Source organism: Ambystoma mexicanum, chromosome 4q (genome assembly GCF_040938575.1).
Source record: "Ambystoma mexicanum isolate Mex_15411 chromosome 4q, UKY_AmexF1_1, whole genome shotgun sequence".
Classification (NCBI taxonomy): domain Eukaryota; kingdom Metazoa; phylum Chordata; class Amphibia; order Caudata; family Ambystomatidae; genus Ambystoma; species Ambystoma mexicanum.
Genome location: NC_090928.1, coordinates 973,355,817 through 973,379,215, shown reverse-complemented (window position 1 = coordinate 973,379,215; position 23,399 = coordinate 973,355,817). Strand labels below are relative to the sequence as shown.

At 52.9% G+C, this 23,399-nt stretch overlaps 1 protein-coding gene across 1 annotated transcript in view; it reads right to left on the bottom strand.

Moving 5' to 3' along the window:
* The window catches only part of PPP2R5A (protein phosphatase 2 regulatory subunit B'alpha), a 1,092,153-nt gene that overhangs the window by 814,387 nt on the left and 254,367 nt on the right, over positions 1 to 23,399 (bottom strand). The gene's annotated exons all lie outside the window — the stretch shown is intronic.

Genomic DNA, 23,399 nt, shown 5'->3' with positions numbered 1-23,399 from the left:
AAGAACGGAAGGGAAATCGACTGATTCAGATGGAATTAGGTCATATCCTTTGGTAGGAAAGGTGGGTTTGTACGAAGGACTACCTTGTCCTTGTGAAAGACCAAGAAAGGATGCTCCACCGACAATGCCTGGAGCGCACTCACTCTCCTCGCTGATGTAACGGCGACCAGAAAGGACACTTTCCAGGACACGTACTTAAGGTCAACCGCAGCCATTGGCTCTAAGGGTTTAAGGCACAGCGCCGTCAGGATTACATTTAGGTCCCAAGGCGGGTGCGGACTACGAACCGGAGGGTAGATGCGTGTCAAGCCAGCAAAATGTCTCTTCACCACTGGGTTAGTTAGAGAATAAGAACAACGGTCTGTAGAGAGGTAAGCGGAAACCGCTGAGAGATAAGTCCTGCAAGACAGAACATGAAGCGCTGACTCTGCTAGGGAGGATACGAAGATCAGCACTGTGTCAATCGTTGCCACCCTCAGGCCCAATTCTTTCTCCAAACACCAATGACAGAACCTGAGCCATTTACTCTTGAACTGGGATCTGGTCGAGGGTTTCCTGGATGCCTGGATAATGCGCATGTTATCCGCAGACAAGCCCAAACGCTCTAGAGACTTGAACTCAGGCACCATGCCGCCAAGTTGAGCGGTTGTGGGTAGGGTGCACATCTGTTGTTCCCCTTGGTGAAGAAGATCGGGAGTTACTGGTAACCTGATCGGCGGACACACCGACAGGTGTTCAAGTTCTGAGAACCAAAACCTGGCCGGCCACCACGGAGCTATCGGTAGAAGAGAACAGTTGACAGAGCTCTTCAACTTCCAAATTGCTCGATGAACTAGGGGGAGAGGCGGGAAGGCGTAAGCTCTCATGTTGTGCCATGGAATCTCGAGAGCGTCCCCAAGGGAGAAGGCTTCCAGCCCCCCTCTGGAGGCGTACTAGGAAGCTTCTTGTTTACCGCCGTGGCGAAGAGGTCCACCTCCGGTGTGCCCCAACACGAGAAAATCCATGAGGGGATCTCCGCTTTCAACTCCCACTCGTAGCTGACCACTGTCCACTGGCTGAGGGCATCCGCAGTGACATTCAGCTGGCCCGGGATGTGCACTGCCAGCAGCCAGACCCCATGAAGCACGGCCCACTCCCAAATCTGGATGGACAGGTCCACGAGAGGGGGAGACTTCGTTCCCCCTTGCTTGTTTATGTAATACATTGATACCACATTGTCCGTTCTTATGCGGACCACCTTGTTGACAATGAGCGGTCTGAACGCCTTGAGCGCCAGAAAGATCGCCAGAAGCTACAAATTATTTATGTCCAGGAGCTTGTCCTGAGGCGACCAGCGGTCCGAGACCTGAAGAAGATCTAACGTCGAACCCCACCCCGAAAGGGAGGAGTCCGTCGTGATCGTCACCATGGGGGCTGGGTCCTGAAACCCTGCGCCCACTGACAGTTTGCTGAGAGATGACCACCAGTCCAGGTCCACTCTCATGGAATCCGGAATCATTATCCGCTTGGAATCCGGGTACACAGCCTGACGCCAGGAACTCCGAAGAGCCATCTGGGCCCGTCTCATTTTGAGAAGAGCAAGAGGAAGAGCCAGTACACACAAAGCCATGAGGCCCAGAAAACTCTGGAACCACCAGGCCGACATGCTCTCCGACTGCGCAAACATCTGACACATGGCCAACAGATCTGCCATTCTGTCGCCAGTCAGAACCACTCGGCAGTCGATCGTGTTCCAACGGAAAGTCAGGTCCTGTGAGACCGTCAGAGGATTTCCGCCAGTTCACCGACAGCCCAAGATGGAACAGGAGCTGAGGGAGAGACTGGCGGTTGCCCGCTGCTGCCAACGGACAAGGGTTGCGTGGGAGCCAGTCGTCCAAATAGGGATACACATGGATACCCTGGAGACGAAGAAAGGCCGCTATCACCGACATCTTCGTGCAAGACACGCAGCGCTGAGCTGAGGCCAAAAGGAAGCACCCGAAACTGGAAGTGCTCCTCTCCCAAAGAGAAGCAGAGGTATCTCCTGTGTGGATTCCAAATCAGGATATGCATGTACGCATCCTGAAGATCCACCACGCTGAGCCAATCGCCCATCTCCAAAGAGGAGCGAATCTGGCCGGGCGTGATCATCTTGAACTCTTGGGGTAGGAAAAGATTGAACTGGGAAAGGTCTAGGATGGTGCGCAGGCCAGCCTGGTTGGGTTTGGCATCGTAAACAGCCGGGAGTAAAAACCCTCCCCTCGCTCCCCCAGGGGAAAGGGTTCCACAGCTCTGAGGTGCAGAAGTTTCTTAACCTCGGCCTTGAGGGAGGGTGAGCTCGACAGCTGAAAAGGAGGGTGGGGTAGTGGGTAAAGGTAAGCGGAAGCCCGCTCGAGCGACTGACACGACCCATCTGTCTTCTGTGATGGTCTGCCACGCCTCCCAATGAGACGCAATGCGTCCTCCCACCGTGGTCTCGTGCGAGCGCGGAAAACCCTCATTTAGCAGGCTTATCGGTGGCGGTGCCACCTGAACCTGATAAGGAGGCTGAGGAGCGGGAGAAAAACAGCATACGCTGTTGTCTACGGCGGTTATTCCCCGCAGGAGCATCCACTCTGCGAGATTTGCAGTCAAGGAAGCCCCTAAAACCAGAGGAAGGTCGACTTTGCGACAACGGTCTTTGAGACTTGAAAGGAGCTTTAACCAGAACAGACAATGATTTAGCCGTCTGAGTGCTATCTTTGGTTTTGGTGAGCTCTACATCAGGAGGAGAGTGAAAAAGCTCCTTACCATCGAATGGAAGGTCCAGAACCTTGTCTTGCACTTCCTTCGAAAACTAGTGGCATGCAGCCACGCTTGCCGCGAGGTATCAACCTCAAGCATCAGGCCCGAGCCGAGGTGTCTACATGATGAGCCGCAGCCTCCAGGAGATCCTGGGCCAAGACCCTGGCATCGGAAAGGCCTCCTCTGTAATCCTCCAACTTCTCGACCGGAATGTGCTCCTCAAACTCCGACAGACCTCTCCACTCCCGCAAAAATCAATTCTGCATTGGCCTGCCTGAGCTGTAAGGCTGAATTGGCAAATATTTTCCTCCCTAGGGAGTCCAGGAGCTTGTCCTCCTTTCCCAAGACCTGAGTAGCCGTCGCGAAGCAGGATGCTGCAGGCCTGGATTGCAACGTAGCTGCAGCCACTACTGTGGAGGAGGGAGGCGGACAAGACCACTTCTTCCGAAGAAGGCAGCCTGCACCTCGCGTCAATCTTTTTATTGACAAAAAGTCCCGAGTGTGGCTTTTCCCAAACTATTCGGACCTCGGCCAGAACGTCCTTCTGCAAGAACAGGCCGGTACGATCCAAAGGAGGTAAGGTGAACGCCAAGAAAGCACGCCCTCCTGCGGAGCGGGTGCTTCGGGCACCAGAACATCTAAGAAACTCATGTCCAGCACCCGATCATGGAAAGCTCTGATAGAGCAGGGAAGGTCCTCGTTGTCCTGATCGCCTTGAGGGTCATCTGACAGGTCAGGATCCTGCTGAGCAGTGTCAGGCACTGCCTTGTCCACTGGGGGCAATGGTGGCAAAGGCGGAAGCGCAGGGGGAGGCACCACGGGCAAGGGAGGCGGCGCCGGGACCACCGGCGGAACGGGTGGAGCCAGAGGCGCAGGTGGACATATCTCCTTGAAAAGCCCTTTGAAATATTCCCTCATGGGGTCGGTGCGCATAAGCACTTGAAATTTACCGAAAAAGGCATCCTCAGGAGATTGTTTCGGAACCTGAGGAGGCCTCTCATGAGGTGGACAAATCCAGGGACGTAACGGGGAAGGGTGCCACACCGGTCCCTCCACCGGCGTATCCACATAAATCAAAGGAGCCGCCCCTGCGGGCAACAAAACATTGTGCGGAAGAGGCATCCGGGCGTTCCAATCATAAACCTGCCGGTAAGGATGCGCACAAGGGACCTTAGGGTTCACCCAAAGGACTGAACCCCACACCAGGGGCCGATGACAGTTGTAGGGGTAGTACCTAAAATGGCCGCTGTGGTCGTGGTGGGAATGGCTGCTGTGGTCATGGTGGGAACGGCCGCTGTGGTCATGGTGGGAACGGCCGCCATTTTGTCCTCATCTGAGGGGAACTGCGGCACGTGAGGAAGTGAGGCAGAGGTCCCCGTCGATAGGTCAGGAGTCTTAATTTTAGCCTTAACGTAAGGAACCTCGGCAGAGCCGGTACTATGAGGCCTGGAATGTTTCTGCGACATACCAACCGCCAACTGAGCCTTCGAAGGAATGGACTCGCCACTGCCGGTAAAAGAAGAAACTTTCTTCTTTGCCCCCTCAACAGATCTGGTGTCGCCACAAGAGCGGGAACGGTGCGCTCTCACTGACAGGGCCTTGCCCGGCCCCTCAGAACTGTTGGTAGCCTTAGCCTCTGTACGAGGGACCTCGGACCTAGGCCCGGTAGAAGCCTTATCGGCACGGGCCTCGAACATCCCTTCGGTAACCTCAAGCCCAGCCAAGACCTCGGGGTGCACCCCGGTTTTGTTTTTGAGGGAAGCCGAAAGAGCGGCCTCAGAGCAAGCTCCGGTACCCCGCGACTCAGTAGAACTGGGTCTACAAACAGCCCCCACAGGAGGGGCCTCGGAGCGTACTCCGGTGAACACAGGCCCCTTACGGAGACCCTCGGAGAAAACTCCAGTAGAATTATTAGGCCCGACAGGCACCTCAGGGCGAACACCGGTAACAGAGCGATCAACGCCCCTCCCGGCCCGAGAGGAACCCAGAAAGGTATCCCCCCGGCCAGGGTGCTCTGAAAAGTAAAGAACTTACCAGGCGTTTTTTCTTCTCGACGATGAACGCCTGAAAATGAGAAGGAGGAGTTCGTCCGAACACCTCCTCCCACCGCTCCAACCGACGTTGAAGTGCCCGGACCGAAAGGGAGTCACAGTAAAAACAGGAGTCCCAGCGGTGTTCCGGACCCAAACACACTAAACAAAGAGGATTGGGATTCGCCCTCGCGAAGCGACGGTGACAAGATGAACAGTCTGGAAAATCTAGTTTAAAAGACATACTAGTAAACAAACGCTTGCGAGAGCCAGAGAGGAAAACAGGGAAGAAAATCTTCCGAGGATGCAAGTGCGTCTGGCCCCGATCGTGCTGAGAAAAGGACTGATGGGCGATGCAGAGCCAAGGTGGGCGCGGATACGGCCGAATGCCGGGCCCCGCGCAGGAAAGAGGGACACATTTTTGAAAAAAATGTGGATGCTTTTTACAAAGTGCTCCGGTCCCCTCCCACAGGACTGAGAGATGTCCCACAAGTATGGAGGAAAGGGTACGGGACGTAGGAGTATAACTCGCTACTGGGACTATGCTATACGCTACAGAGTGCCATGGAGCACAATAGGGTGCTTAGAGGCAACTACAGAAATTGAGAGCCGGGTCCCAAACCACGTAACCTCCCCGGCCTCTATTCACCTTTCCACCAACACTCTTCGCCCTGCCTCAAATCTACGACTCTCAGCCTCCCCTAATCCGTTTCCAAATGCACTAAATGAGGATTGTAAAGGAAGTGCCTCAAGAAACAGCAGTGGTGGCAAGCCTTTGAACAAACACAGTGGGCATTATGATGCTGTCCAGTTTGCAAGATCCTTTTAAAACTTTGTGGTCTTACTTTGAACGAAGTTCAAAAGCTGATGAAACAGGTTTACTCAATGGACACTAAGCTCTCAGCCGTGGTCTCACATAAGGAACCTCCTAACGAACCTGTGATTGATCCTCCGAACCCACTGTCCTTTTCCAATGATAATGGGCCTCCCTTAAGCCCACAGTTTACATCCAATAGGACTGAAACCAATGTGCTGGATTCTACTACCTACATGACTCGCAAGGAAAGACGTTTGGCCAAGCGGGCCAAAGCCCGCCAGCAGGCTGCATCCTCATCAGTACAACTTATTTCAGCAAAATCTCAGACAATTAATTTAAACGACTATTTTACTGCTTACACAGAGTAAAATCAACAAGGATAAGAAGGCGGCCACAAGGAAAAAAAAGGCAAAAATCAGCAGGTACCCGTACTAGTTGGTTGATGGGTGACGTATTCGGTCCACAACCACATCAGAAAGCTTTGCTCTCTTGTCTACCTCGGCCTCTGGTCCCCCTACAAGATGCTATTCGGCCAGGTCCGCCTACCTCTGTGCAGACAAAACAAACTAGCCCTCTGGTGACTTTAAACCATCCAGAAACTGCTACACTAGGGCCACATAATGTTAGCCTCAACCCCAAAATACTCATGTTTGGTAGAGGGGCACAGACCTTCTCTGTTAAGCCACCTACAGATCAGATGTGGTATCTGTCTGCAAAAGAGTCCTGGCCATGCGTGTATTCTCTTCCACTGACTTCAGTTTTGTTGAACTATTAAAACAGGGGGAACGGGGGATTTTGAGCGGGTGCATTGTGTGACCCCGGAAGTCACTGCTCTTGTGACACCACCAGGCTGGAATTGAGAATGTGGGGCATCTGGTCGATAGCCCAACACATGTCAGTCTTAAACAACTGGCAGATCTGGCCGCCACCCAATTGGCAAACAGGGCACAGACCACTACCATAAATGGAGTTCTGGGCGCCGGTCATTCCCCTCCCATCACTGCCTGAAGACGCCATCGGATGGGAATGGTTTACAACATTTCTGCTGAGACATCTAGTACACCCAAGCTGGTTGTTTAAGGTGGCATCTTGCAATACTCGTCTGCACAGCCACCTTGTGAGCCCCAATGGTTCCATCTGTCGGTTGCTGAACTGTAATGTTATCTCACAACAAGAGACTTGGCTAAGAAAATCTATTTAGAAGGGTTTACTCCGTTTCAGTCCCTAGCCAAGAAGGGGGTATATGGCCGTCCATCGGGGGGCCTTATTGTAGGAGTTGGTCAGACCCTTCCTGTCCATGGCGTAAAAACGATTTTCAATACAACCAATGTTTTGGCAATTGAGGTTGGTTTGGATACTGGAGGCAGGCAACCAATGAAATTACTGTTGATTAATGTATATGCTCCACCTACTTCTTTAGACGAAATAGATGAATGCATTGCTAATATATGTACATACTGGTTAAGGACCGAGACCCAATTAATAACCAATTATTACTATTACTTACCCATGATTTCCTCCTTCTTGGGGGTGATTTGAACACCAGCTGTGTTGACAAAGACAAATCAAGAATATGGTTCTGTTGCCCCTGCCAGTGTTATGCTGAAAAGCCATGGAAACCCCAAGGGCGCCAAGAAGTTGGTCTCCTTTAAGGAGTGGGTCCTTATAATGCTTAATGGCCGAACCCCCAGTGGTATACCTAAGCCCTCTACTTTAGATTACTTCTTCGCCAGTAATGCATGTGTCGAGAGGGTGGAATCCTTGGTGACTCCGGGAACAGTGTATAGTGACCATCATCTCCTGGTCTTATCCTTATGCCTGTCAAACTTTAAAAATGCTTAGTGGGAGCTGGTGGGGTTGATATTAACCATGCTGGTAACAGGCTGAGTTGGATACCCAGAAATATAGACAAGGACTCTAGAGCAGCACATAGGATCTTAAAATTTGAATTCTGCAGGTTTCAATCGTTGGAAGTAAATTAAATGGCAGTATGTATATCCCGGGAGGATCGCTCAGCTGCACCGTGCTCGCCTTGGAAGCAAGACGGCACGAAGCAACACAGGTTCGAACCCCGGGACCGCGCTTAGACACCTCTCGGTATTTAAGTGCATTATAAATAAGCAACTAAAAAAAACAATTACGCAACTAAAAAACCAACAATTCCTGTAACAGCGCCTTGATGCCCGTGGGCTGTGTGATGGCTTTAAAAATGCAAATAAATAAAATAAAGTATACATGTGCCTATGCTGGAAAGAGGGACTTTGGGCAGTAAACCCATTAGTGTACATACCTTTCAACATAAACATGCTTTTGATATCGAGATTAGAAATGCCAAACGACAAATGCTTTGCCACATTAGAAAAGCCATATGTGGGGTATGAACTGTGAGGTGGAAGCCAGGATGCCGAGGATCAGTGCAGACATCCATTACCGCAGGAGTAAATGTGGGGGGCGGATCTTTTCCTCTGAAAATTGGCTTTGATTAAATCTGTAAGACCATTACCAAATTAAAGAGTTCAAGAGCACCAGGCCCTAATGGCTTGTCAACCTCTGTCCTAAAGAAGAACTGGGCTGTCTGGGCTAAGATCCTTCAGATGCTATTTGAGAAAGTCTGTAATGAGGGATTGATCCCTGACCTATGGCATCGTGCAATTTTGCTCCCTGTGTACAAAAAAGGGACAGAGAAAAGCCTAAAAAGTATAGGCTTCTCTCTCTCTCCTCAATGTTCCCAGGAAGTTGTTTGCCACTTTTATTTTGGCTGCCCTACAAAATTGGGTCACAAATCAGAATATATTACACCCTACACAAACAGGTTTTAGACCAGGATTCAGTAACACCCATAACATCAGGGTTATAGACACATTGATTCAGGAAGCAGCAACGAGAGGTAACCCAGCTATATACCTCATATTTGTACATTTCAGCGCAGTTTTCGATTCAGTAAACCGGGAAGTACTGTGGCAAAAACTCAGAATCTTGGGCTGCCCCATTTGGATTGTTAATTTACTCTCATCACTCTCCACACTGATACTGGCGTCCAAGTGAGGCTGGATGATGCGGGAACACACTCAGAGGGTTGCTAGTCAAGCAGGGATGTGCCCTGGCCCCCCCTGTTGTTCAATCTCTATGTGGCTGACCTACCCCCCCACAATATGGTCTCCGACGGCAGTCGACAAAATAGGAGATTGTTATACCTAGCGTTTTAAATGCTGATTATCTTGTTGTGATTGATCACACCATAGCAGGGTTCAAACTCAAATGTAAAGCCCTGAAAAATTATGCTATAAAAAAACAATCTGGATTCCAAGATGGCCACCGGCACTGAGTAGACGTGCCGACGGCTCTCCCCGGACCCGACTGAGGGAAAGTGCCCACCGCCCCACTAACAAACCACGGTCTTGCCCAGGAAAACGTCTTGGGACGTAGTGAACATTAGAGAAGCCGGTCGGCTTCACAGAGCGGCTTGGAGCGGGTCTCAGGAGTGTCGCAGCCGGAGAGAGAGCTGCGGGTGCGGCTGCAGGGACTGCACCCGCAGGGACCCGAGCAGCCGGAGGAGTACCCGGCAGTGGAGAAAGGCGCCGGGGGCGATTGGGAGGAGCAGAGACAGAAGCCGCCCGAGAAGGAAGAGCCGCGAGGGGCTTTGGAGGCGGCTTGCGGAGGAGAACCCACAGACCGAGTTTGGCGGTCTGCCCCTCCCCCATCGCCGCTGCTGACGGAGTGACAAGCGGACTGGCTCCGGGGAAGGCCGCCGGGAGGAGCGGGTGAGCTCGTGGATGCGGCCTGCTGTTCGGCACCCCCCCCCCCCACTGAGGGTGGTGCCGGGAGTGGAGTGCCTGGAAAGGCCCCAACGAGCTGGAGCAGTGCAGCTCGGAGAGAGGAAACACCACTGAAGGAGAGGTACGGCAGGGATCTAGAGGAGGACAGATGGAGCGGGTGAGTCGGGGATCATTCTGTGAGGACCCGCCCGCTCCCCTGGGCAGGCGGCAGGAGAGAGGAGAGCCCTGCCGTGAGTAGTCACCCTACAACCCCACAGCAGGGGAAAGGAGGCAGCAGCTGAAGAGCAGGGAGGTTGAGGAGACACCAACACACTAACGGTGGCAGGGAAAAGTTGAAGGACAGAGGGAGTGGTCTGGGTGGAACTGGAGGCCTGCACCCGGCTGGAGCCCTTTTACAGGGGAGAACAGAGATTACTGCCAGGCAGCAGGAGAGGTGGAGGCGCGCTCGGAGTGGCACAGGGACGGGACACAGGCCTCTGAGAAGGGTGTCATTGGGACAGTCTTGCCTCAGCCCTCCCCCAACGAAGTGGAGCCGAATTCAGCCTGAGCCCGATTGAAGACTGGGCACAGAGCGAGAGTGACTGGTACAACCTGGGAGACCACTGATGTGAGGACTAGAGCAGCAGTGGTTGGCAATCCACAATTCTCCTCCCCCAACCACCCGTTGCGGTCTGCTGGCGGTTTACTTCTCAAAAACGGTTCTTTGAGGCGGAAATCCTCGATCCCCGGCGGCAGCATATCGCAGCTCTTCCACAACCCAGAGGAGGTTCCGTGGGACGAGAATTGGTCAAGTATAGACTTCTGAGTGAGCTATCTAAGCACAAGGGACGGGGAAGGGAGCAGTATGGCCGCGAAAGCCAAAGGAAAAGGGGGGGGAAGGTGGCTCCAGCTTCGGGCGACATGTCAGGCACTCTCCCTGCAATCTGGCCTGTGCATACATCAAAGGAGGGACATGGGGCTTCTCAAGAGAGGTTGGGGGAGGACTCTGCCCGAGGGGCCTCGGAAGAACCAACTGTTCTGTCTAGACTGGAATTCCTGGGGGAGCTGCATGCACTACAATCCAAGATGGCTAAAACTTTTCAAGATCAATTTCAATTGATGCGTGCAGATCTGACTGAAGCCCTAGGGGAGATAAAACAGGATATGCAGCTATTGGGGGAGAGGATGGATACGCTGGAAAGGGGCCTCCAAGAAGTAGATGCAGAAACAACAGCCAATAGCGAGGCCATTGAGAGGTTGGATGTGGCAACACGAAATCTCGAAATTCAAATGGAAGATTTGGAAAACCGATCCCGTAGGGTCAATATCAGAGTGAAAATGCTGCCTCAGTCGGGACTGGACAAGGACTTGAAAGCGGTGCTTCAGGGCATTTTCGCAGAAATCCTGGACGAAGGGCGCCCCGAGAAGATCGAGTTAGATTGAGTTCATAGAACTGGGCGGATGTCTAAAGGTCAGATGGCGAGGCCAAGAGATGTGCTGGCAACATTTACTAGGTACGCCCAGAAGGAGGCGGTGCTGCGTGCAGCACAACAGCGGGAACCCATGAAGTTCAAAGAACAACAAATTTCACTGTTTCAGGATCTGGCAAGCACCACATTGTTGAAGAGGAGACAAATGGGACCGTTGTTGAAGGAAAGCTGGGTTCGTCCGAAGGACTACCTTGTCCTTGTGAAAGACCAAGAAAGGATGCTCCACCGACAATGCCTGGAGCTCACTCACTCTCCTCGCTGACGTAACGGCTACCAGAAAGGACACTTTCCAGGACACGTACTTGAGGTCAACCGTAGCCATTGGCTCAAAGGGTTTATGGCACAGCGTCGTCAGGACTACATTTAGTTCCCAAGGCGGGTGCAGATTAGGAACCGGAGGGTAGATGCGTGTCAAGCCAGCAAAATGTCTCTTCACCACCGGGTTAGTTAAAGAATAAGAACACCGGTCTGTAGCAAGGTAAGTGGAAATCGCCGAGAGAAGTCCTGCATGACAGAACATGAACCCCCGACTCTGCTAGGGAGGATACGAAGGACAGCACTGTGTCAATCGTTGCCACCCTCGGGTCCATTTCTTTCTCAAACACCAATGACAGAACCTGAGCCATTTACTCCTGTATTGGGATCTGGTCGAGGGTTTCCTGGCTGCCTGGATAATGCACATGTGATCCGCAGACAAACCCAAATGCTCTAGAGACGTGAACTCAGGCACCATGCCGCCAAGTTGAGTGATTGTGGGGAGAGGTGCCACATCTGCTGTTCCCCCTTGGTGAAGAAGATTGGGAGTTACTGGTAACCTGATCGGCGGACACACCGACAGGTGTTGAAGTTCTGAGAACCAAAACCTGGCCGGCCACCACGGAGCCATCAGTAGAAGAGAACAGTTGACAGAGCTCTTCAACTTCCAAATTGCTCGATGAACTAGGGAAAGAGGCGGGAAGGCGTAAACTCTCATGTTGTGCCATGGAATCTCGAGTGCGTCCCCCATAGAGGAGGCTCCCAGCCCCCCTCTGGAGGCGTACTGAGGAAGCTTCTTGTTTACCACCGTGGCGAAGAGGTCCACCACCGGTGTGCCCGAACGCGAGAAAATCCATGAGAGGATCTCCGCTATCAACTCCCACTCGTAGCCGACCACTGTCCGCCGGCTGAGGGCATCCGCGGTGACATTCAGCTGGCCCGGGATGTGCACTGCAAGCAGCCAGACCCCATGAAGCACGGCCCACTCCCAAATCTGGATGGACAGGTCCACGAGAGGGGGAGACTTTATTCCCCCTTGCTTGTTTATGTAATACATTGATACCACATTGTCCGTTCTTATGCGGACCACCTTGTTGACAATGAGAGGTCTGAACGCCTTAAGCGCCAGAAAAATCGCCAGAAGCCCCAAATGATTTATGTGGAGGAGCTTGTCCTGAGGTGACCAGAGGTCCGAGACCTGAAGAAGATCTAACGTCGCACCCCACCCCAAAAGGGAGGAGTCTGTCGTAGTCCGTCGTGATCGTCACCATGGGGGCTGGGGCCTGGAACCCCACGCCCACTGACAGGTTGCTGAGAGATGACCAGCAATCCAGGTTCACTCTCATGGAATCCGGAATTATTGTCCACTTGCAATCCGGGTCCACAGCCTGACGCCAGGAACTCCGAAGAGCCATCTGGGTCAGTCTCATTTTGTGACGAGCAAGAGGAAGAGCCAGTACACACAAGGCCATGAGGCCCAGAAGCCTCTGAAACCACCAGGCTGACATGCTCTCTGACTGCGTAAACATCTGACATGTGGCCAACAGATCCGCCATTCTGTCCCCGGTCAGATACACTCGGCAGTCTATCGTGTTCCAACAAAAACCCAGGAAAATCAGGTCCTGTGAGACCGTCATGGAGGATTTCCGCCAGTTCACCGACGGCCCAAGATGGAATAGGAGCTGAAGGAGAGACTGGAGGTTGTCCGCTGCTGCCAACGGACAAGGGCTGCGTAGGAGCCAGTCGTCCAAATAGGGATACACATGGATACCCTGGAGACGAAGATAGGCCGCAATCACTGACATCTTCGTGAAGACACATGGTGCCGAACTGAGGCCAAAAGGAAGCACCCGAAACTGGAAGTGCTCCTCTCCCAAAGAGAAGCAGAGGTATCTCCTGTGTGGATTCCAAATCAGGATATGCATGTACGCATCCTGAAGATCCACCACGCTGAGCCAATCGCCCATCTGCAAAGAGAAGCAAATCTGGCCGGGCATGATCATCTTTAATTTCTCTTGGGGGTAGGAAAAGATTGAACTGGGAAAGGTCTAGGATGGTGCGCAGGCCAGCCTGGTGGGGTTTGGCCACCGTAAACAGCCGGGAGTAGAAGCCCTCCTCTCACTCCCCAAGGGGAACAGGTTCCACAGCTCTGAGGTGCAGAGGTTTCTGAACCTCGGCCTTGAGGGAGGGTGAGCCCGACAGCTGAAAAGGAGGGTTGAGGGGTGGGGTAGGGGGTAAAGGTAAGCGGAAGCCTGCTCGAGCGACTGACAAGACCCATCTGTCTTCTGTGATGGTCTGCCACGCCTCCCAATGAGACGCATTGCGTCCTCCCACCGGGGTCTCGTGCGAGCGCGGAAAACCCTCATTTGGCAGGCTTATCGGTGGCGGTGCCACCTGAACCTGATGAGGAGGCTGAGGACCGGGAGAAATACTGCATACGCTGTTGTCTACGGCGGTTATTCCCCGCAGGAGTATCCACTCTGCGAGATTTGCGGTCGAGGAAGTCCCTAAAACCAGAAGAAGGTCGACCTTGCGACAACGGCCTTTGAGCCTTGAAGAGATCTTTAACCAGAACAGACAATGATTTAGCCGTCCGAGTGCTATCTTTGGTTTTGGTGAGCTCTACATCAGTAGAAGAGTGAAAAAGCTCCTTACCATCAAATGGAAGGTCCAGAACCTTGTCTTGCACCCCCTCCGAGAACTTAGTGGCATGCAGCCACGCTTGCCACGAGGTATCAACCCCAAGCATCAGACCCCGAGCCGAGGTGTCTACGTGAAGAGCTGCAGCCTCCAGGAGATCCTGGGCCAAGACCCTGGCATCGGAAAGGCCTCCTCTGTAATCCTCCAACTTCTCGACCGGAATGTGCTCCTCAAACTCCGACAGACCTCTCCACAACCGCATGTTAGCTCCCGCCAAAATCAATTCGGCATAGGCCTGCCTGAGCTGTAAGGCCGAATTGGCAAAGATTTTCCTCCCTAGGGAGTCCAGGAGCTTGTCCTCCTTTCCCAAGACCTGAGTAGCCGTCGCGGAGGAGGATGCTGCAGGCCTGGATTGCAATGTAGCCGTAGCCACCACTGTGTGGGAGGGAGGCGGACAAGACGGCAAGGCCACTTCTTCCGAAGAATGCAGCCTGTACCTCGCATCAATCTTTTTATTGACAAAAAGTCCCGAGTGTGGTTTTTCCCAAACTCTATGGACCTCGGCCAGAACGTCCTTCTGCAAGAACAGGCCAGTACACTCTAAAGGAGACAAGGTGAACGCCCCAGAAAGCACGCCCTCCGGCGGAGCAGGTGCCTCGGGCACCGGAACATCTAAGAAGCTCATGTCCAGCACCCGGTCATGGAAAGCTCTGATAGGGCGGGGAAGGTCCTTGTTGTCCTGATCGCCTTGAGGGTCATCTGACAGGTCAGGATCCTGCTGAGCCGTGTCAGGCAGTGTCTTGTCTACTGGGGACAATGATGGCACAGGCGGAAGCGCAGGGGGAGGAACCACGGGCAAGGGAGGCGCCGGCGGGACTAGCGTCGGAACGAGTGGAGTCAGAGGCGTGGGTGGACATATCTCCTTGAAAAGCCCTTTGAAATATTCCGTCATTGGGTCAGTGCGCATAAGTGCTTGAAATTTACCGAAAAGCGTCCTCAGGAGATTGTTTCGGAACCTGAGGAGGCCTCTCATGAGGTGGACAAATCCAGGGACGTAACGGAGAAGGGTGCCACACCGGCCACTCCACCGACAAATCCACATAAATCAAGGGAGCCGCCCCTGCGGGCAACAAAACACTGCTGCACGTGAAGAAGTGAGGCAGGGGTGCCCGTCGATGGGTCAGGGGTCTTAATTTTAGCCTTAACGTAAGGAACCTCGGCAGAGCCGGTACTATGAGGCCTGGAATGTTTCTGCGACATACCAACCGCCAACTGAGCCTTCGAAGGAAGGGCCTCGGCACTGCCAGTAAAAGAAGAAACTTTCTTCTTTGACCCCTCAACAGATCTGGTGTCACCACAAGAGCGGGAACGGTGCGCTCTCACTGACAGGGCCTTGTCCGGCCCCTCAGAACTGTTGGTATCCTTAGCTTCTGTACAAGGGACCTCTGACTTAGGCCCGGTAGAAACCTTATCGGCACAGGCCTCGAACATCCGTTCGGTAACCTCAAGCTCAGCCAAGACCTTGGGGCGCCCCCCGGTTTTGTTTGAGGGAAGCCGAAAGAGCCACCTCATAGCAATCTAGTAGAATGGGCCCTCAAGTCTACCGGAGGGTCCTTACCCGCCACACGGTAGCATTCCGAGATGGTCAAGATAATCCATCTGGACAAGGTCTGCTTAGTAACAGCTTGACCCAAACGCCTTCCAGCATATCTTACAAAGAGCGGATCGTCCACTCTGACCCGGGACATGCGTGAGATGTAGAAGCTGAACGCTCTCCTAGGATCCAACGTATGGAGCCTCTCCTCTACCTTAACAGGATGCGAAGGATAGAATGCCGGAAGAGGGACCTTCTGGCTTAAAAGAAAATACGACACAACCTTCGGAAGAAAAGGACGACGAACCCCAAGGACAACCTATCCTTCTGGAACACCGTGAAGGGTGGCTTGGTGGATAGTGCCTGCAACTCACTCTGCGAGCGTAGTAATCGCAACTAAAAATACAGTTTTAAAGGTCAACAGTCTCAAAGGACAAGAATGCAAAGGCTCAAACGGAGCTCCCATGAGGGATTTTAGAACCAGGTTCAAATCCCAACCGAGCACCTGGAAAGGTGATGGTGGGAACACATTAGTGAGCCCTTTCAGAAACTGAGAAATCCAAGGAATCTTAAAATAAGAACACTCCTCAGACGAGCGCTTAAATATGGACAGCGCTGCCAGGTAACCTTTAATGGTACCCACTTGCAGGCCCTTGTAGGCCAACGAAAGCAAAAAAGACAGAACCACAGGAATGGCACATGAAAAAGTATCCACATTCTTAATCCTGCACCAGTCGCAGAACTTTCTCCAACAGCAACGGTACAGGGACTTCGTTGCGGGCCTTCTGGCCGAAAGCAACACCTCCATCACGTCTTCAGGGAGGTCCCAATCCTTATACCTCAACCTTTCAGAAGCCAAGCATGGAGGTTGAGGGACTTGACCTCTGGATGGAGAACCTGACCTGCACCCCCCCTCCAGTGAGAGCAGATCATCTCGGTAGGGAAGACGGCGTGGAGGGCAGATGGACATGTCAAGAAGGTCCGGGTACCACGTTCTCCTTGCCCATGCCGGAGCAATGAGGATAATTTGGGAACCGAACCTTCGTAACCTCTGTAGCACTTGCGGAATCACAGGGACTGGAGGAAATGCGTACAGCAGTGAGTTGGACCACTCCACTACGAACGCATCCTCTTGGAGGAAATTCCCACAAGCAGAATCTTTCGTACTTCCGGTTGACACTGGTGGCGAAGAGATCCACTTGTGGGGTCCCCCAAAGGGCGAAGATCTCCAGGAGAATCTCCCGAGCCAGCTCTCACTCGTGAGAGACCATGCTCTGCCTGCTCAGAACGTCCACCGCCACGTTTTCGTCTCTGGCCAGATGAGCTGTCGAGATCAAAATTTCCTGCTGAACGGCTCAGAACCAGAGCTGCATCGCCTCTCTGCACAGACTGAGAGACCCTGCCCCCCCCCCCTTTTTGTTGAGGTAGTGCATGGCCACTGTATTGTCCGTCAGAATCAGGACATGCTTCCCCCGCACAGACAGAAAAGCCTTCAGGGCTAGCCTGATGGCCCTCAGCTCCTACAGATTGATATGGAGTCTGGAGTCAGACAGAGACGAACGACCGCTGACTGTCAACTCATTGGCATGAGCTCCCCATCCCGTGAGGGACACGTCCGTCACAATCGTTACCTCCGGCCAGGGTAGCCAAAATGGACCCCCTTCATCAGATTGCCTTCGTCGACCCACCACAGAAGATCCTGGGCGACCGAGGGCAGCACCTGAACGGGGTCCGACATCCTGCCGAAGGACTGCGACCACTGCAGCTTGAGAGCCAATTGCAGAGATCTCATCCGCAACCTGGCCTCTGGCACCAGAAAAATGCAGGATGCCATGAGGCCGAGCACCCTCAAGAACTCGAACGCCGGGAGACTCTGGGCATGTTGAAACTTGTGCAGAATGCGATGAGCCCTCACCTGGTGAGGCGAACACTGCCCCAGGGATGTGTCAAAGACTGCTCCGATGTACTGGAGCCAGTGAGTAGTTGTCAAGTGGGACTTCTTTAAGTTGAGGGAGAAGCCCAGCTTGTGAAGGGAGTGGCAGGTGACCGACAGATGATCCAGGACTTGCTCGGGAGAGCGCGCCCTGAGCAACCAATCGTCCAGGTAGGGGTAGATGTGAATCCCCCCCTTTCCTGAGATACGCTGCCACCACCACCATGAGCTTGGTGAAGACCCACGGGCAGAGGTATATCCAAACGGCAGGACCCGAAACTGAAAATGCGAGTCGCCAACCCCGAACGCGCTTGGGATGAATCGGCACATGAAAGTATGCATCTTTGAGGTCGAGAGACGCCAACCAGTCCTGAAGTTGAAGGGCCTGGAGGACTTCAGAAAGAGTAACCATCTTGAACTTGTCCTTCCTGAGGTGCTTGTTCAAATCACGCAAGTCCATGATGGGTCTCAATCCCCTGTCCTTTTTCGGAATCAAAAAATATGGGAAATACCAACCCTTATTCCTCTCCGCTACAGGCACCAGTTCTATGGCGCCTTTCACCAGCAGGGATTTGATTTCCTGCGCAAGGAGCGGATCCAGACTCTTCAAAGAGAGATTCCCTGGTGGATTATCGTGAGGCCTCTGCCAGAAAGGAAGACAGTAGCCGTGGATTATGATCTCCAGAACCCACACATCTGAAGTAATGGCACGCCATTCTACAAGATGCTGCGTCAGCCTTCCCCCAACCGGCGAAACATGGGACTTGGCCTCATGACTGAGCTGAAGGGGCTGCGGCAGTGCCTGAGGGCAAAGAGGCAACTGCCCCAGCGGCCTTGGCACCTCGAGCACCTTGTTTTCCACCTCTGGTACTCCTACGGTGGCCCCTTTGACTTGCAGCTCCCCTTGATCTACCAAAGGAAGAGTAGTATCGAAAGGATCCTCCCCTCCACTGCTGTCCCCTAGGACGAAGAGGCGGAGTTTGGCGAACTGCAGCGTTCAACGACTTTGCTGCAGCTTTGGAGGTCTGCAACCTCTCAAGGCTATCGTCAGCCTTGCTGCCAAAAAGATGTACACCATCAAAGGGCATGTTGAGAAGCCGGGCTTGTACGTCAGGAGCAAACCCGACTTCCGCAACCACGCAAATCTGCGCATCACGGTGCTCGCCGCCATGGACCGGCTGACACAATCTGCCATGTCCAGACCCAACTGAACGGATTCACACATGGCATCCTTGCCATCCTGAAAGAGGGCAAGAAAACCATCCCGTTCCTCCCCTTCGGGAATACGTTCAGCTACCAAAGACACACAATTCCACAGAATGTGAGTGAAACGTGCTAAGGCACACACAGAGTTGGCTGCCTGTAAAGCCATCCCCCCTGAAGAAAACACTTTCTTTGCCCAGCCATCAAAACATTGTCGTCCCTATCTGGAGGGATGGTAGGGTACGACGTCTGCTTTGCTGGGGCCGTAGCCGCCTGCACCAGAAAACTCTCCGGAGTGGGGTGTGTAGTCAAGTAACAGGGGTCGCTACTGGCTGGACTGTATTTTTTTGGCAACCACCCTTCTCTGTACAGCCATATGAAGTGGCAGCACCGGGTCAGCGGATGGACCTTGGTCAAGGATATCAGTCAGGTCATCCTGCAGAAAATCCACTGGTGGCACACACCACCCAAAGTACTCTGTCACCCTAAACATGAGACGCTGGTATGAAGACTTGGCGTGCGTACCAGGCTCAGGCCTACCAAACTCAACCTCCGGAGAGGTGTCCAGACCACTGGCGTCGTGCAAAGACTGACGCAGGTCTTCCACCTGGCTATGACCAGACAAGAGTTCATCAGGAACCTCATCAGGAACCATACCTTCATCCACCTCAGATGTAATCCAGAGGCTGGAATAAATCTCTGGATGAGGGCACAGACAAAGGTTCAAATACAGGCCTCACTGACTTCTTCAGGGCCTTCCTCGAAGTTTCCACCGATGCACGGAGAACCTCTGGTAAAGCCTCCACAAAAGGCATTGACGGAATCGACACAGGCCTCCAGGGCGGTGCCCCGAGCATATCCTTTGACGGCCTCGATGACTTCCTCGTAGGCGGAGCCTCGAGAGAGTCCTCAACGTCTTCTTAGAAGACCTCACAGGCTCCCACTGTCTCAAGGGCATCGAGGACCGGGACATGGCGCGGGCATGGCTAGAGTGATCTACCTTGTCTGATCGGGACCTCGAAGGCTCCCGATGATCGCGCCGATCGCCCGAGCCCGAAGGCGTTCGAGCAGTGGCCCTAGCGCGTTCCTTGCTGGCTACCCTCGAAGGCGCGGACGGAACAGAGCCCTGGGATTCGAAAATCTCCATTTCCTTACGAAATGCGTCCCATTCCGCAGGAGAGGAATGCTTGGTAAGACAAGCTACCCGCGAGTGCCTAGAAGAGGCAGAGGAATGGCGGTAACCACTCCGGGACCGAGACCCCCTGGACTTACGCCGACACTGAGAGTCGCACCCCGAATCGTCGGTCGAAAGCCCAGCGGATTTGGAAACCCTACCCTCAGAAAGCTTCTTCTGCTCCCGCAAGGCCTTCGACGTCAAAGACTGGCACTCGTCACAGTTATCGGTGGCGTGGTCCTCACCGAGGCACCAGAGGCAGACGTCATGCGGGTCCGTAAGCGACATCTTGGAACCGCAGTCCTGACACTTCTTGAATCCCGACCGCGGGGTAGAAGAAGAAGACGACATGATATCTTCACAAACAACCAAATTCGAAGAACCGATAGAATTATCAGAAGAACCGAGGCGCGCCGAGATCTCCGAAGCGGACACGTTCGCGGAAAAAACGGAACCGAGGCTACGGGCGTCGTGCCTCCTACTTATAACATCCGGTGACGTCGCTGAACATTTTCCAAAGCAGCCCAGCTGTGGCGATTACCCGTCATAGATGTGGAATACATCGGAGGAACAAATCCCTTCGAAAGAGCCAATGCGCAAGAGGCCATAAGGCCCAGGAGTCTCTGGAACACATGGGAGGATGGCAGGAAGAGGGGACATGCGGATGAAAGGTCTGCAATCCTGTCCTCTGCCAGGAACACTCCGGTACTGACAGTATCCCAACAGAAACCTAGAAAGATCAGGTTTTGAGCAACCGTCCATGATTTCCGACAGTTCACCGATAGCCCAAGAAGGAACAGGAGCTGGAGGAGTGACTGAAGATTGGCAGTTGTGGCCTGTGGGCAAGGACTGCGCAGGAGCCAATCGTCCAAGTATAGATATACCTGAACTCCCTGCAGTCTGAGGAATGCTGCAATGGCCGCCATAATCGTGATAAAGACACGCAGCGCTGAGCTGAGACCAAACGGTAACAATTGATACTGGAAGTGTTCCATTCAAACGGAGAACCGCAGATCTTTCTGATGCAGGGTCCAGATCCTGATATGCATCTTGGCATCCTGAAGATCTACCACGCTGAGCCAATCGTCCTTCCGGAGAGAGGATTTTATCTGGCTGGGCGTAATCATCTTGAATTTCTCTTGGAGAGGTCGAGGATAGTGCGCAAGCCAGCCTGGTTGGGTTTGGGCACTGTAAACAGATAGGAGTAATAGCCATCCCCTTGCTCCCACAAGGGTACAGGCTCCACTGTTCTGAGGTCTAGAGGTTTCTGTACCTCAGCTCTGGGGAGGGCGGCCCAATCTGCTGAAGAGGAGGGCGAGATGGTGGAGTGGGGTAGTGAGGGGTCAAGCAGATGAACGCCCAGGCGATGGACAAAACCCATTGGTCTTCTGTCATTGTCTGCCACACTTCCAGATGAGACTATATTCGTCCTCCCACTGGAGTCTCGTGCAACCAATCGAAAACATAATTTAGATGGTTTATCGGCAGGGAGACCACCCGTTGCTGAATTGGAAGCTGCAGACCATGATAAAAAGCGGCCACCTTGCATTTGCCGCTTGCGGCGGGGGCCGTCAGCAGGAGCATCTGCCCGGCATGTACATCGGTCCTGGAACCCTCTGAAACCAGAGAAGGACCTTGTTTGAGACCCCGAACTCAGAGTATAAGCTACATTAGCTGGGGTTTTGGCAAGGACCGACAATGACTTGGTAGTTTGCGTGCTTGCCTTGGATTTGATAAGTTCCTCATTAGTCGAGGAGTAGAATAGTTTCCGACCTTCGAAAGGAAGATCAAGACCTTTGTCTTGAACCTCCTTCGAGAACTTCCTAGCATGCAGCCAAGCTTGGCGTGAGAGGTCTACTCCAACCATTAGGCACAGAGCGGAAGTGTCAACATGGCGGGCCGCATCCTCCAGCAGGTCCTGCGGCATCGGATAACTCACCTTAAAGTCTTCAAGCTTGTCAGGAGGAAGTTATTCCTGAAACTCAGCAAGCTTCTTCCACAGCTTGAGATTAGCAGCCGCCAGAATGACTTCGGTATTAGCCTCACGCAGCTGGAGGGCCGAATTGGAAAAGACTTTTTTTCCCAATGGCATCAATACTTGGGATGCTGCAGTAGAGGATGTAGAGGACGGTTTGGACTGGAGCGTGGCTGCTGCCACCGCCAATGAGGGGAGTGGACATGCAGTCAAGGATAGGTCTTCCGACGAGTTTAGCTTGTAGCTAACGTCAATATTCTTGTTTAGGTGCTGCCCGGAATGAATACGATACTGGCAGGTCCGCTGCGGGAACTCTGGTACACCTATTAGGCCCCTGGGGCACCTCAGGGGAACCCCTGGTGACAGAGCTATACGAGCCCCTCCCGAACCTGAAGACCCTGGCCGGGGTGCCCTAACAAGTAAAGGACTTACCGGGTGTTTCTTCTTTTCATCAATGAAAAGCTGGAAATGAGGTGGAGGAACGCACTGAAACACCTCCCCCCACCGAAGACGACGACGTTGAAGTGCCCTGGACGAAGAGGGAGTCCCAGTAGAAGCACAAATAACAACAATGTTCCAGGCCTATGTACTCCAAGCAAAGTGAGTTGGGATCCGCCCTAGCAAAGCGACGTTCGCATGAAGAATAGGAAACGAATCCCAGATGCTCCGGCATAGATGGAGGACTAGATGACCGAGAAACCAGAGCAGGAAGGAAGGACAAGGAATAAAAATAAAATTCCCAGTGATGCTAGTCCGTCCAGCCCCAACCACGCAGAGAAAAGGACTGAAGGGCGATGTGCGGGGCAGAGCTCAGGAGGGTGGGGTTAAGGCCACGTGCGGTACCCCACCTAAAAATAAAAGGACAAATATTTTAAAAATATTGATGCTTTTAACAAAAGTGCTCCGGTCCCATCCCGGATGGAATGTCCCACAAGTATGGAGGAAAGGGGACGGGACGTAGGAGTAAGAGGGCATCAGAAAGGGTGTGTGCAAACGGGAGCTGCTAGGGAGGGTGTAAGAGAGGGTGTACGTAAAAGAACAAAAATTTGAGTGTTCTTTTCCCCTTCCTGAATGCAATGGTACAAGCACTGCATTGCAAAGTAATGCAAACTTAGGAAGCGTTGTCTAAGTTTCAAAGGTACGTTGACGAGATGGACGCACTACAAGCAATCCATTCTGATTGTGCGACACATGCAGGCTCCTTGCTACCATCAGTGACATGTGACGTTCCCAAAAAAGCATACATCATGAACAAACAATTTAAACTGTTTAATCTTGAAAGAAGGCACACTTTGCGGAGGTGAATTTAGCTTTGTGTGGACCTGTCTAGAGGTTATTCAATTAATGAATAGTATCATGTGTGCTGATAAAATGCATTGGTATTTCGTTGGAACCGCATCACCTTTTCCAGTCGAGCTTCACTAACAGTGCTCTCTGCCACTGTGCATTTCCAAGTACACTACAAATACCAGCAAGCACCATTATAGAGAATGTCTGACAAACTGTCTGAGCGCTTTACTACTGTAATTAACCAATAAGGGTCACAAATCCTGGGGATGTGGACATGCAACCTATCTTTCAGAAAACAGAGCCCACCTTTCTGAAGCAAAGACAATGACAGAGAGACGAACAAGTCGCTTAATTGATGCCTTTATATGCACCATTTCCACTTCATACACAGCGCTGTCTGAAAGGCCCCAAGACTCTGAGCTTGGTTTACCTTGAGGGGTGTGGGAGGGGCTTTGCCGCCTTTGCACCTTCCCTGCGGTA